The sequence below is a fragment of the Sapajus apella genome, unplaced genomic scaffold, assembly GCF_009761245.1.
Source record: "Sapajus apella isolate SASKATOON/1434 unplaced genomic scaffold, GSC_monkey_1.0 scaffold31, whole genome shotgun sequence".
In the NCBI taxonomy this organism is placed as follows: domain Eukaryota; kingdom Metazoa; phylum Chordata; class Mammalia; order Primates; family Cebidae; genus Sapajus; species Sapajus apella.
In genome coordinates this window covers 6,855,345-6,870,599 of record NW_022436971.1, presented here as the reverse complement: position 1 = coordinate 6,870,599, position 15,255 = coordinate 6,855,345, and the positions used below count along the sequence as shown (strand labels likewise).

General features: G+C 39.2%; 1 long non-coding RNA gene across 1 annotated transcript in view; it reads right to left on the bottom strand.

The window, feature by feature from the left end:
* The window catches only part of LOC116561992, a 60,195-nt gene extending 51,141 nt beyond the window's left edge, over positions 1–9,054 (bottom strand). Inside the window, exon 1 of the long non-coding RNA XR_004273700.1 lies at positions 8,980–9,054. This is a non-coding gene — a long non-coding RNA (uncharacterized LOC116561992). The remainder of the gene's footprint in view (positions 1–8,979) is intronic.
* Between the last annotated feature and the right edge of the window lie 6,201 nt (positions 9,055–15,255).

Below are 15,255 nucleotides of genomic sequence, written 5' to 3'. Positions count from 1 at the left end.
CATAACCATTCATAGCCTTCCTGTTACACTAAAGAAAAAAAAAAAAGAAATTGATGAGTTTAAATGCTTTTTGAAAGCATTAATTTTATTTTAATGAAAAGAAATACACATCTCTCTTTTTCTCATTTCAGTGGATCAGAAAAGTTTGTGGCAAAAATCATACTGGCCAATACTGAGCCAATGTTTCAGAGCAAATGCTAAATAAAGAAATCTATTTTGAACCTTTATTGAATTATAACTGCACACTTGCAAATAAATCCCAGTGCATGTTGTTTTAATTAATGTAAATAATAAGATAACAGTTGGTTATGGAAGCCTAACCAACCATACAGTTAAGCATTCATTTGTTTTCAATTACAGTTAAAATATATTCAACTGAATACAGTTTAAGTGGTAATTGCATTCTTTACAAGTTCCTAATAATCCCTGGAATGGCCACTCTAATAAAAATTTGCCTCTAATGGGTACATGTCCTGCTTGCTCACATGTCAAGGCCAGTGAAGTAATTAGGAACAACAGCCGTCCAATTGTCTGTCTGGAGATTTAGACTTCTGTCCAAAGCCCACACATGAACCACTCACTGTGTACTTAATGTGGGAAGCAGCATGGTCTTTTGATTGTGGTTTTATGCTCTTTCCCAGGAATGCTTCTCTCGGGGGTAATTCTGCTATTGGAGAGTGGCTATTTGTCATTTCCTATCAGATGAGGCCTTGGACAGACCCTACAGTAGGATGCAAGAGGCTTCACTCAGCCATCCTGGCTACAGAAATTTCACGTCATTTTAAGATAGTCACTGACCTCCACCCAAATTTCCAGGATATCAATCTGTGTTTAATGGGTGGCTGGTTATAAGACTGAAGTAGCCACAGCATTCCAATCAAGGGAAATTTGTCTGGGTGCACACACAACTTGATAAATTGCTTTTAATGTTTTGAGTCAAGAAAAATATCTAACATTATATGTTTCCTTTTGTTTCTCTTCTCCCAATACTCTACTGTGTCTCTCTTCCTCAATTTTCTTTCCTCCGATGCTCCTTTTTTCTTTTTTCTCTTTCTTGTCTCTTCCTCTCTGTCTGCCGTATGGGAGAATTTCAGAGGAAATAAAATACAGAACTTGTCTTGCAGTTAGAGTGCTACGCTGGGTAGTTCTGAGCTGTATCATTTCCTCAACTGCCATTCCAATCTTCATGTGTCATTCTAGTGGTGCAATTCTGCTGCTCTAGATCTGGAGAGCTATTATAATTCAAGTACTTCACAGATTTTTATTTTCAGCATCTACTTGAAGATGCTGAAAGATGAGAGGAAGACGATGGGGTCTATGCCCAGAGAGAGAAAAGCATCTTATAGATAAGAGACATCACCCCCTAATTTTAAGAAGACAACTCTAGAAGTAAACATGAGCCTACTGCTAGCAGTGCTTTTCTAAATGAAAAGATGCAAATGTGTGCAATAAATATACAATAAATAACGGGAAGTAGAAGTCAAGAAGAACAGATGGCAGTAAGCTATATGTACTCATAACAAACTTGACAGTGTCCTCTCTAATAAGCCGTGGCAATGCTTGGATAATTGTTCGGTTTGGAACGAATTTCAAAGGGTAAAGTCAGCCACTTTTTGTACCTAATAGAATGTTTAAATAAATCCTTCCTCCTTGATTTGTCTGTTCCATACTTGAGAGGCTGCTGGTAGAAGGGGTGCTGGTTATATGTGGCCCTGTTATCAAGTGACTATGGGAGCGTGTGTAATTACTTTCTCCTCTATGGGTCTTGTTTTTGCCTCTTTTAAACTGATAATCTTAAAGGCACCTCTCACCTCCGACAATTGCCATTTCATTAAATTATAGCTCAGAGTAATAAAGGCTTCTCATGCTTAATGTGCTTTAACAACCTTGTCTTTCCATAGCAGTGAGCCATCAGTTAGTAGAGTTACTTGAGTGGGTATACATGTATTAGAAACTTTATAGAGAAGGGCCATGCATCACAAAATTAAGAGACATGACTTCAAGGCTTCTATCCATCTCAAACTGCCAGAATTCTATGGTATTTCCGACTAGCCACAATTCATTTCTGCTTTGTGCTTCTCCACTACCTTGTGCTATGAGACTTTAACAACTTCAAAGAGAGTGGAGGAGTCCCATAGGAAATCCTGGCAATGCCTGTAAACTGGCACAAGCCAGGAAAGTGCCAGAAAGATGTTATTGGGGTAACTCCTACCAGCGTGTGAATATTTAGTCTCTCTCTTACTGCCCAAACTATGCCATGACCACTATCACGGAACATGGTAGCTCATATGGTGTCTCCCAGCATTGTCCCATCCACTGGAATTTCGTTTAGTTCTAATTTGAACCTAACTACATCCATTGCATAGATTCTAATTTGGACTAAATTGTCTCTTCCCAATTTTTTCAGCCTTCCATTGCCCCAACCCCTAACATGTACTCAGAACTCAAACTTAACCTGATAGTTTATAGTATTAGATTTCTATTGCTGTGCAGCAAATCACCACAATTTTGGTGGCTTGAGAAACATCCCTTTACTATCTCACTATCCATTGGTCTACAGCCCAGACATGTGCTAGCTATATACTCTGCTCAGGTTCTTTCCAGACTACCCTCTGGGTATCCTCTGAGCTACTTTCCTTTCTGGAGTTCAGGGGTATTTTCTAAGCTCATCTGCTTGTTGGTATTACGTTGGTGCAAAAGTAATTGTGGTTTTTGCCATACTTTGCATGGCAAAACCTGCAATTACTTTTGCACCAATCTAACAGCATGTAGTTCCTTGCAATTGTAAGACTGAGGTTTTTCTTTTGTGTTGTCTTCAGCTGGGGAATGCTCTCAACTCCTAGAGGGTCCCATGCTTCCTTGCTAAGTGGAATTCTCATAAATGGCAACTGATTTCTTCAAAGGTGGCAGGAAATCTCTCTCCACTGTGCTGAGATGGAGCCTTATATAAAGGAACACAAACACAGGAGTGAGTATTGCCTCACCTTTGCCATATAACACAATGTAATTATGGGAATGACATCCACTACCTTTAACAAAGCAAGCCTAGAGTTTCATCTACTGTCAAGAGGAGGGGCTTATATGAGAATGCGATTCACTGGGGATAAAATTCGAATTCTGATGACCATAATTATTATTCTCAGAGCTTTTTTCTTACCCCTTTACAAGTGGGTTTTCCTCTGCCTAGAAAGTGCCTTTACCTTTCTTTGCCTATGTCTAAAACCATCACCTTCATCGAAGTCCACCCATCCTCCCGTTGAGGCACTGGTTCACTCTGGAATGTGATACAAGTTTGCAGGGTCTTCTCCCCTAATATACAGAAACCTTCTTCCAAGCAGGGAACAAAATTATATTCGACCTCACATTCCCTCTCACTCCTCACTCTCTACTACCCAGCAAAGTGTTTTCTACATAGGCAGTAGCTGGCAAACACTAGTGAAATTCAATAAATTAAATCAAAGCATATAAACTACAGAATACACAAGCTGAAACAGAGCTTCAGGGTCACCTAGACCGAGCTCATTCCCTTATTTCTCTTGGCTGGAGGCTATTGGCATCTCTTTGTGTTTGTATGTTCCATCTGCTATCAAACATTTTTATGACATTTGTTTCCTCATTATAGTTCTTATTGTGCTTTATTTACATATCTGTGAGGCACAGGAGAATTTCAAATTCTCCTTTCCCCTGCAATCTTTTCTTCCCAAAGCCCCAGCCGGCCAAGACTCCCAACGCCCATGACAGCCCCTAGGGTTCCCGTGACAATACTACTCCCCACTTCCCTACATGTCTCTCTGTCTCCTCTGTCCCTCCATCATCAATTTCAAACTTCCTGCCCTGATATTCAAGGCCTCCTTACACTTTGAGTTTGTCTGCCGCACCTCCCTTATTTTTTCTGTGTCTCATTCCCTACCTCCCACTCCCAATTCTGGGCATTTCTCCAAGTTTCTCCATATTCCTGGAACCATCATCCCACTCTTTCTCTCCCCCACCTCTCCTATCATCTGTCAAGCCTTCCCCCATTTCTTTTATCTCCCTAACTGTACAAAAATTTGAAAGAACTCTCTTTTGACATACTAAGTACACGTAGATTTGATATTCTTTGAGCAAATGTTGGACCATGGCTCTTCGACCATTGAAACATATACATAGGACAGATGTGAGAATACCTTGGTCTTTGCCACAGTGAAAATCATAAGCAGCTTTAAATGTCAGACATGGTAAAGTGGGGAGGAAGCCTACCATCAAACAGAATTAAGTTGTCTTGATTTGCCCATGTGGCCAACTTAACTCAAGGAGGATACAAATTATTTGGGGCTTGATCTAACACCCTAATAAGTCTTTCATTATTTCAGGTAAAGGGAAGACTAGGCATTGGACAGATTTTTAAGGTGAGCTCTCATAGTTACTAGCTAGTATGATTTTGGATAAATTATATAAACTCTCTAACATTGTTTCCTTACAAGCTAACATGAACAAAAACATCCATAAATAATTGTAAAACATGTGTAATTGATACGTGTAACCTTTCACAGCAGCATTTTTTAGTGCAGCTTGTGTCAGATTCTCAGTGATCAACTGTGGGAGAGCTACCAGTTTCCTTCAGGACCTCAATTTCCTCATCTTCAATATTGGGGTAATAAATTCCTGCCTTGCTTATATCAACAAGCTGTTTTGAAGATACCGTAAGAGAAGAGAAATGGGCATTCTAACTCAGAAAATGGTGAAAATACAAGGCATCATTTTCATCTTGATCAGCAACATCTCCATTCCAAAAGGAAGTTACCTGGGCTGCCTACATTCCTTCTGTTTTTTATACCAGGACTATCTTCCTTCTCCTCACCTCCCTACCTCACCTGACTCTAGGATTCACATTTCAGGTCCTGGTTAGTGCTTGATTCTCTCTGCAAGTGACAAGCCTAGGTCAGTAATATCTTAGGATTTCATTCACTCTATACTCCAGTGAATTAATGGAGACTGAAATGGCCCCCATCTTCTCAGGTGGGAAGATGCACCCTAAGATTTATTTTAGGAGCAGTTACATCTTTATTTTGCCCAATAGCGGAAAATCTGGGAAACTTCTGAGAACAATCTGTACAGGTCCGTTTTCGCACCGCTATAAAGAACTTCCTGAGACTGGGTAATTTATAAGGGAAAGATACATAATTAACTTACAGTTCCTCATGTTTGGGAAGGCCTCAGGAAACTTGCAGTCATGGTGGAAGGTGAAGGGGTGAAAGGCACGTCTTACATGGTGGCAGGAGAGAGAGCGAGCCCAATAGCTTATTCTTCTGTTAAATGTGTTCAACATACACAGATCCAAATGATTACATTCTATTTTTCTTTCCAGAAACCAGTCATTTGTATCTATTTGTTTTTTATGTTTAAACATCTTTTCCTTTTAGAGAGTTTCAAAGCTTAAGAGCAATTTGATGTGGAAAGCCTCTTACAGCTAGTTTTCTTTAATCTTAAGTGTTTTTATAGAAATAAAAATAGAATATAATAATGTACTAGACTAACCACAATTTGTGGGCTGTTTCTAGCCAGTACAAAGAACAGTAGAAGCAATTTATGAAAGTAGGACTTTGCAGATCTCAGACTGTGAGATATGTTAATGATCATGATATTGTTTGGCTCTGTATCCCCACTCAAATCTCATCTCAAATTGTAATCCCCACAAGTGAAAAAAGGGTCCTGGTGGGAGGTAATTAAATCATGGGGCAATTTCCCCCATGCTATTCTTGTGATAGTGAGGGAGTTCTCACAAGATCTTATGGTTTATAAGTGGCAATTTCCCTTGAAGTATTTTTATTTATGTAAAAATAAGTTTATTTACACAGTGATAATTTTTGATATGCAAATGACATGCCATTCTGAAGCATATCTATAGAAATAAAAACACATAAAAATTTCCAAATTCTAAATTTAAACCTTAGCTTCTGAGGTCTTTAGAACTTCTTTTTTACCAAAGATGTTCTCTAAATTGAATAATTCCACTTTTATTCATAAACCAGTAATTTGTATCTATTTATTTTTTATGTTTTAACATCTGATCCTTTTAGAAAGTTTCAAAGCTTCAGAGCGATTTGATGTAGAAAGCTTCTTACAGCTAGCTTTCTTTAATCTTATTCCTGTTAAATGTGCTCAACATTCACAGATTCAAATGACCAGAGTAAAAATCCAATTTATCCCTTAAAGCACATAGCTTATTTTTCACTTTTTAGCTAGACAAAAGGAAAAGACATAACGTAACATAACATGCCTGGAGTCTACCTAAATATGTAGAAGTTTTTTCGAGCTGACCTAGTTTCCCTAACCTCTAAAAAAAAATGGCTGTTTTCTATCTAGTTTGAATCAAATTTTTAGAATTTATTCATCAACCCATCTTAAATATTTCTGATATTTTTATAGTCAAATCTTTTTTTACCTTTGCAAATTGATCTTACATTTTAAATTTTACTTTTAAAATCACGTTACTAGCAACTTGATTGTTTCTCATGTGATTGGGTCAGCACCATCCATGACCACTTTCACATATCAACTCCCGTACCCCAACTATTGAGTGAGTTTAGGGCATAATTTACTGATTTGGGGAGTTCACGTACTGGTAACTGATTAGGAAAAACTCTATGATAGCCTCTTGTCAGTTCTCTTCAAGTAAAGCAATATTGCAATTCTAAATTAGAATACTTTAATAGATGGGAATTGCGAATTTTGGCTGCCCTCAACGCTTGGAAGATGTGGTTTGAAAATCCTTTAACTCAATGAACCACAAAGTCCACTTCTGTAGGTACTGCATACAAAGGTAGGAGGGCAGAAGCACCAAAGAAGCACAATCGTAGGGAATATTAATTGTCTATTGTTGTGTAACTAATTACCATAAACTTACAAGCTTAAATAACAAATTTGTTATCTCACAGTTTCTGCAGGTCAGAGTCCTAGTACACTGTAACTGGGCTCTCCATTTAGGGTCTCGCTGGCCAGGCAGGGATCTCATCTAGGCACTCTGAGGAAGAAATTGCTTCCATGCTTACCTAGGTCATTGCCAAATTTAGTTACTTTAGATTACTGGTTGTTGGAATAAAGTTCCCATCCTCTGCTGGCTGCCAGTCAGGGGTTCTTTCTGCTCCTGTAGGCTGTGCATATTCTCCTTCATGCTTTCGATAAGGCCCTCCATCTTTGTAGCAGCCAGGGTTTATTCAGGACTCACACTTAAAATCCCTCTGACTTCTCTTCCTGCCTCCAGCTGGAAAAAGCTCTCTGCTATTAAGGACTCATATGATTATATCAGGCCCACTTGGATAACTCATTATTTGTAAAAGCAAATGTATTGTGATGGTTTCCACTGAACTGGGAAACAGGGTTCCAAGATTAAACATTATTTCTGTGTGTGTCTTTGAGAGTGTTTCCAGATGATATCAACATTTAAATTGGTGAACTAGGTAAAGAAGATGGCCCTGCCCAATGTGAGTGAGCCTCATCCAAGCCACTGAGGGCCTGAATAGAACAAAAAGGTGGAGGAAGGGAGAATGTATTCTCTCTGCCTGACAGCTTGTGCTGAGATATCACTCTTCTGCCTTTGACTAGAAATTATGCCATTGACCCTCCAGTTTTCAGAACGACATCACCAATTCCCTGTGTTTCCAGCTTGCAGGCAGCAGATCATGGGACTCCTCAGCCTCTGTGAGCAGCAAATTCTTTATAATAAATAGATACCAACTTCTTTTGAAAAGTCAAAAGATCTGGCAACACTGTGCCCATTTCTTCCCATGACAATAACGGGCTGGTGCCTCCTTGAGGTAGTTTGTGAATTCTCCAATTGTTGTGGCTCCATTACTCACTTTTGTATTGCACCTGGTGTATTCACTCTTACATCACTTGCCTGTCACTTGAAGGCTTTTGGGCTGGCAACCCTTGCTGTTGTTTAAACAACTCACTGTACATATAAGAAAACGGAGTAACAAAGGGATTTAATATTACGTTCAGACATTAAGGCCAAGTCTCCTAACCCATGTCGTGCCATCAATTTTATTTGTGTAAATTTTGCTCTAAGCAATATCTGTTTTTTAAAAAATAATTTCAACTGGTATTACAGATTAAAGTGTTCATGTGCAGGCTTTTTGTAACATTTTCCTATTTTTTTAAAGTTTATATAGGCCAAACGATATTTAACCATATTTAGCCTGTGAGTGGTCAGTTTGAAATCCTTAAATAAGTATATCTTTAAGCCATCTCCAACTGAAAAATAAAAATGTTTCCGTTTTTCATTTAGAGGTATAAACTTAAATATGAATACTATAATATGGAACATATTTATTCCATATGTTGGGAAAACATGTCTTTTAAAGTATGGTTGTCATAGGTCATAGGTACACATATTATGCTTTTTTTTTGTGGGGGGGGGGACAAAGTCTCCACCTGTCATCCAGGCTGGAGTGCAGTGGTGCCGTCTAGGCTCACTGCAACCTCCGCCTCCTGGGTTCAAACGATTCTCCTGCCTCAGCCTCCCGAGCAGCTGGGATTACAGGCACCTGTCACCATACCCAGCTAATTTTTGTATCTTTTAGTAGAGAAGGGGTTTCTCCATGTTGGCCATGCTGGTCTTGAATTCCCTACCTCAGGTGATCTGCCTACCTCAGCCTCCTAAAATGCTGGGATTACAGGCGTAAATCACCACGCCTGGCCAATGTTATTTGTCTTCCTTTAGGTGGTTTATCAGCACTCCATTTGGTTTAGGAAAGGTTACATTTTTGCTTCAATGAAATCAATAAAGAACCTCTGTCTCTCTATCTCTTCCTATTTGTGTATGTATACACATATATATATCCCATAGGTTCCTTTATTCTGTAACCCCCTGACTAATACATGTACCATACAGCATAACACAAAATCACAAGAATGATATATCATCATATTTACAAATTTGGGGGATTATGTCAGGATATTTCATGAGGAAGAGGTCATTTTAGAAATTCTGCTTACCACACTGAAGCATATATTCTTCCAGTTCATGGAGACGTTTCAGTATCCAAGTGATATCACTTAGAAGGTGGCACCTCCTGAGAATAAGAAGACTTGGAGTGAGAAGGAAGTTTCCAGTAAACAAATGGGAAAACCTTCAGCTGCACTGACAAATTCTCTGCAGTTGCTTCTAGAATAAAACTATAGTAAAGGCACAGATAATCTAGCAAGGAGAAAAAGAAAGGAAAACATAAACAAAATTTTGTTAGAAAGGATCCAAAAAAACCAACCCTGAGCTTAAATATACTGGCATGAACAACATGAAACAAATGAAAAAAAAAAAAAAAAAAAAAAGGAGCCATAAAAAAAAAGATATCAGGCAAGAGAATAATCAGCGAGGAAGCCAAGAGCACAGAGACCAGAGAGAGGATGAATACAGAACAGAGAGTTCGGAATGGGAATTCCCAGCTGATAGAAAACACCAAATAAACAAATACCCAGCTCAGAATCAAGAAGCTGCTTCAAGGCTAAGAAATTCCAAGATTTAAAAAGTGGGGGTGGTAGTGATAGTGTGGAACCAGGACATTGCACTTCAGAGATCAAGCTAGTTGATTGTAAAGAGAAGCCGTATATTAGTTATGGATAGTATAGCAAAATGATCCCATTAAAAGGAAATATAGGCAGCAAGGCTGAAAATTAGATGCCCTACAGTAGAAATCATTAAATCTTCAGACAATCCTATGCTGTTACAACTATTTGTCTTTACCTTCTACCTAATTCAAGAAAAATAAATTATGAAATATTGAAAAGAACCCTCAGGGATCATCTAGTCTAGCCTGTTTTTACAAACTGGTAAACTATGGACCAGAGAAGGAAATAAAATTGACTGAGTCAAATAGTGAAACTAAAGACAGTCAAGTCTAGGGACACTTGTCTTTTAATTCCTAGCCCATGCTTTTTCTAGCATAGGGGGCTGTGGACCTCTCTTTTCTTGGATATGCTACTCATCAAAGATAAAGCTTATGCTATTTAGAAGACAGGGACCAAAAAATAGGTTTTGCCCAAGATTGGATCACCTGTTAAAAAAAAAAAGACCAAAAAACTGTGGGTGTTTTTTAGGAATTTTTAAAAAGTCTATATTCGTATATTTCATGCTACCCCAAACTATTTCTTAGGAAGAGTATTTATGTTTTCATGCAAAACATTTTGGAATAAAATTTCGATTTTATTTCCATTTTTAATGGTTTTTAAATTAAGAAAACTTCTGTGTTGGTGGGACTGGAAGTGGGGATCTTATAAGTTTATGGAAGTGAAAATATTTTTAAACAATGTTATATGATAAATAAAAGTTTAGTCCTCATCAAATGCTATTATGCATCAAAACTGGATAATAGTAAGGCAATATATGATCTACACATGAACTCATACAGCTGCTGGATAAATAACTATATGAAAATATGGAAGAACCTCCACTGCTGGACCTCAGTTTCTATCTGTGAAAGGTAGAAATTGGAGTACATTATTTATACTTTCCATTTTAGTGCTAATGTACTATGACTTTAATAATATGTGCCACACATACGGCTGCTTGGGTATGCCCTGCAAACTTCCAGGGAGCGCCTTTCTCATTGCAGTCTGCTTGAATGGGCCCCTGCAGTTATGGAGTATGAAAGCTGAGATGTGATACTTGGTGGGGATATAGAAAAAAAAATACATCTCAAAAAGGAACAGCATAATATATGAAAGATAGCATTATACCATTAGCCTAATAAAGCATCATCTCATATTTAGTGACAATCCTCCAGAACTTCCCTCATGTTGGCTGAAAATAGAAGATATTATTTTGTTCTGGCTGAGAAGAGCCCATTTGCTATTTAAATACCATCTTAATTTATTGAGAGTCCTGCTCCATAACTGTCCAGCTTGCAGTTAGGAGCATGGGAATACACCCAACAACAGTTGGAGAAAGGAGAGTGTAGTGATGAACTCAGGTGTCTAAACATAGATAGAAGACGAGCCAAAAATTGAGGAGGAGGCTGCACAAGGAGCAGTCCAGTGGAAAGGCCGTGTATTCTGTGGGCATGCACAGAAGCATGAAAAACTGAGAATTAAAAATACAGAACATTAACCCAAGTAATTAATTAATTAATAACTTGAATTTGAGGCATATCCCCACATGGGCATGTTCTTTGGTTTTGATTCTTATAATAACAAATATTGTTTTGAGTCACAACCTATGAGAAATACGCTTTTCAGATTCCAGTCTTACCCAGGGTAAAGTATTATGGCAAGTATTTGAGGTCTCCATTCTAAGACAGACAGAAACATTTGTAGATAGAGTTATAGATTAAGAGAGGGAAGAGAAAGAGGGAGAGAGAAAGGGGAAGACAGACCCAGAGCAAAAATTTGAAGAATCTCTTACAGATTTAACTTTTTTTTTTTTTCAGCTTCGTAAATGTCAAATCCCTCTCTAGATGAGGTCTAACCGGGACTACTGGAAGAGCACGTGCGATTCCCTATGATAAAGCTGCTGACCACAGCAACAATACTTTGCACTCAGCAACATTTGCACTCTGGTACCTGAACATAAAGGAGCAACAAAGTGAAGCAGCCACTTAAAAGAGAGAAGGTTGGCCAGGTGTGGTGGCGCATGCCTGTAATCCTGGTAGTTTGGGAGTCCGAGGAAGGCACATCACCTGAAGTCAGGAGTTCAAGACCAGCCTGGCCAATATAATGAAACCCCATCTCTACAAAACATGCAAAAATTAGTCAGGTGTGGTGGCGGGTGCCTGTAATCCTGGCTACTCTGGAGGCTGATGTAGGAGAATTGTTTGAACCTGGGAGGCAGAGGTTGCAGTGAGCCAAGATCTTGCCATTGCACTCTAGCACTCCAGCCTGGGTGACAAAGTGAGACTGCCTCAAAAAAAAAAAGGAGGAAGGTCTTGCTTTGGTTTTCAGTAAACATCCTTCCCACAGCTCTCTGAGACCAAAAAATAAGTAGTATAAATTGAGCTGAATTAATACATTCTTCTTTTATGTTTCTCAGAATCAAGCACAGAGAAAATAAATCCTTCATTCATTAACACCTATTTTTTCATTCAAAAATGTGTGTAATAAAAATACATATATTATAAGCCAGGTGCTGGGAATGAATACAACCTTAGAAAATAGAACCACTCTTCTCATTGAAGCATTGAAACATTGCATAAAATTTTATCATTTTTTAGGAAACTTAATAAATAAGTAGCGACACAAGATTTTTGAAGCCATGGATTCCTGCCTTCTGCAGTGGGAGTGATATCTTTAAATGTTCTTCCCATTGCTGACCTGCAGCCACATGAGGATTAAATGAAATGAGATAACAGCTACAAGATGCGTTGCAGGGAGGCTTCCTTTATCAGTATGGATGTGCCTTGGCGCACCAGAAATGTTCAATAATGTTAATCTCTTGATTCATGGACTCACGTATTTTCCATTGCTCAATTCCTTTAATTTACATTACATCTCCTTTCTTATATAAATCTTATTTGCTCGTGAAGATGCAAAGCTGTGTGTTTCAAGTACACACATGAAACACCCTAAAACCTGATCCCATTTCAATAAGGCTACACTTTCCCTGCTCCAGCCACCAAGAGCTAAGTCCAGGAGATGCTGCTTGAAGTTCAGATGTGGGAACCAGACAAAGAGCTTCAGACTCCACGCAAAAAAACAAAAACAAAAACAAAAACAAAAACAAAAAAAACAGTCATTAAGTGCTATTGCTGTTTTCCTACCCACTTCCCTTGCCTGAACCTTCCTGTCCAGATCCTCCACCTCTACACCTACCTGGTTAAAAATGTCAGCATTGGGGGGGCATATTTACTTAGCCATCTACTTCCTGGCTCTTGGATTCTGTTTGCTAGGTCCTGTCGTCATCACCAGGCTGGAGGCCAATGTTTGCACTGGGTGGGAGTAGAGGGAGGCATAAACAGAATCAACCCTCTTGTGCTTTAAAAAATCAGGCTAGAATTATATACATATTTCATGTCAGAAAAATAAAATGTGTCTTGGCGGTGGATGGGAAGTTGGAGCACTTGGATGGGGAGTAGAGAGTTGGCAGATGTGTTCCCCTTTCCCTTGGCCCCCCGCCTGACAATCATTCAATCTTTTACTCTTAGAGTCAGTTCCTTCCCCCTCCTTTGAGGCCTTCCAAGTGCTATAACATCCTTGCAGTTATCCTTAGCATGACTTGAAAAGGAAGAGAGCGCTTTTACAAAAATGGTGTACATTCTCTGAATTATATATATGGCTCGTGTTCATATCACTGGAGTGAACCCCAATTTTGCTTTAAACAAAAAGCCAGGTTCAGAAAACAAGACCAATTCACATGAGAATGATGTCATCTAAATGAGGACATGTTTAGAAATCACCACTTAACCAGAAATGGAGCTCCCATTTCTCAGGTTCATCAAGCACCAAGAAGACTTTTAAATTATTTATTAATTTATTATTTTTTTAAGACAGGGTCTTGCTCTGTCCCCTAGGCCTAGAGTGCAGTGGTACTATCATGGCTCACTGCAGTCTTGAATTTCTGTGCTTAAGTGATTCTCCCACCTCAGCCTCCCGGGTTGCTAGGATTACAGGCATGAGCCACCATGCACAGCTGAAGAGTAGAATTTACTAAAAATTTAACTACATTTCTCTTAGCTCATTTGTTCCCTTCCAACTCAAGTGGTTCTGTTTCTCAATTCCTGGTCTTTCCTGAGACTACCCAGGATTGCAGTGTCTCCTGAGTTTTTATAGCACATTCTGTGGCCTTCGTCCTAATCCTGCTGCCTCTCCTTTCACAAGCCAGCTCCCAATGTATCCCATGGGATTCCTAGAAAAAACCACTCCATTTTATACTGTCCTTCTCCTGTATCTTCAAATTCCTCAGAAAGTGTTCTTTCTTCTACATTATAGTCTCTGGGACCCTGTAGACTTGTGGTGATGGTGTTGCTCGTGTTGATGTGACCCCGAAGGCCCCATGGTGGTTGTAGGAGGTACTGGAAAACCTTTTATGCACCCACATGACAGTTTCTAGACCCTTGCTTTCCCACCCTCATGGAGATAACTCTTCTCATTGAGGTTCCTGACACCAGCTAGCTCTCCTCACCCGTGTGTCGATCATCTGCCAGCCTCCATGGAGTCCATTTTCTCATGCTTAGCACCATTTTGTAGCCTGGCAGGAAGTCTGGCTCCCCACTGTCAATCTTGAAACTGCTTTGGGAAATTTCACAATCCACAGTTCTAAAACCTTGCTAATTCAAATGGCTTTGGAGTCTCTTATAACCTAAACAATTCACTCCAAAAACCATAAGCCAGATCACAGAACTCTTCAACTCGTAAAAAGCCCCTGACGCCCACCAAAACACTGTATTGAGAAACCTGACACCACTAACTGTGTTTAAACAGTACAACAATCTGTTTACTATGGAAGGAGATTTTCCCAGTTCAGGTTGTGTGTTCAGAGTTTCCTTCTTCCGATATAAAAATGAAAACAAACGCTAGAGTAATGTTTTGTCTGGAGAGAAGGAAAGCAATGGGCAGCACAGAAAAAATCATGAGCATAGCAGGCCTTTGGTTCTATATTGAATTGCTCATCCCCTCTGTAATTGGAAGAAAAATTCAATACTAAACAGGAAATAATTTGGATGCATCTCATTTCATCTTCAGGAAGAAGATAGCATTTCTGCTGAGCCTCCATGAAGGGAGAGGGAAGGATAAAACGAGAATCTCTACGTGCTATGATTTCCTGGGTTGTCTGTTGTGAAGAACACAGTGTGGTCCAGGTCCCAGTCCCCTCCATGGTCAGCCACCAGACACAAGCTGAAGGTGACATGTTCTGTCACACTAAAAATGTATGTGCACTATTCCTGTTTGCTGTACTTTCTTTTGACATGACTGAAATAGGAGGCTGGGAAACTTGCCTTATCTAGAATTGAGTCCCAGATCTTGACATTGTCTAAAGCAATCCAGGAATTCAAGTTACACTAATGTAATGTTACCTCTTGTGCCAAAAACAACTTTTGATTGAGTCTTCTACACTTAAATTTTGCAGGCCATACATTCTCCCCCAAATGTGAGCACTGATGAACTAGCTTCAACTAATTTCTGAGAATTTTTAGGCCAAGGAAATAAGTCCCAAACACTGAGTTTAGCTGACTTTGTTTGAAGGGCTATGCCTCCCTTGGCTCTGTGTGTCAGCAGAATTACCAGTCTATATCATTTTTTATAGATTGTGAACAAGAAGGACCTCAAGTCTGACCCCTGTCGGGC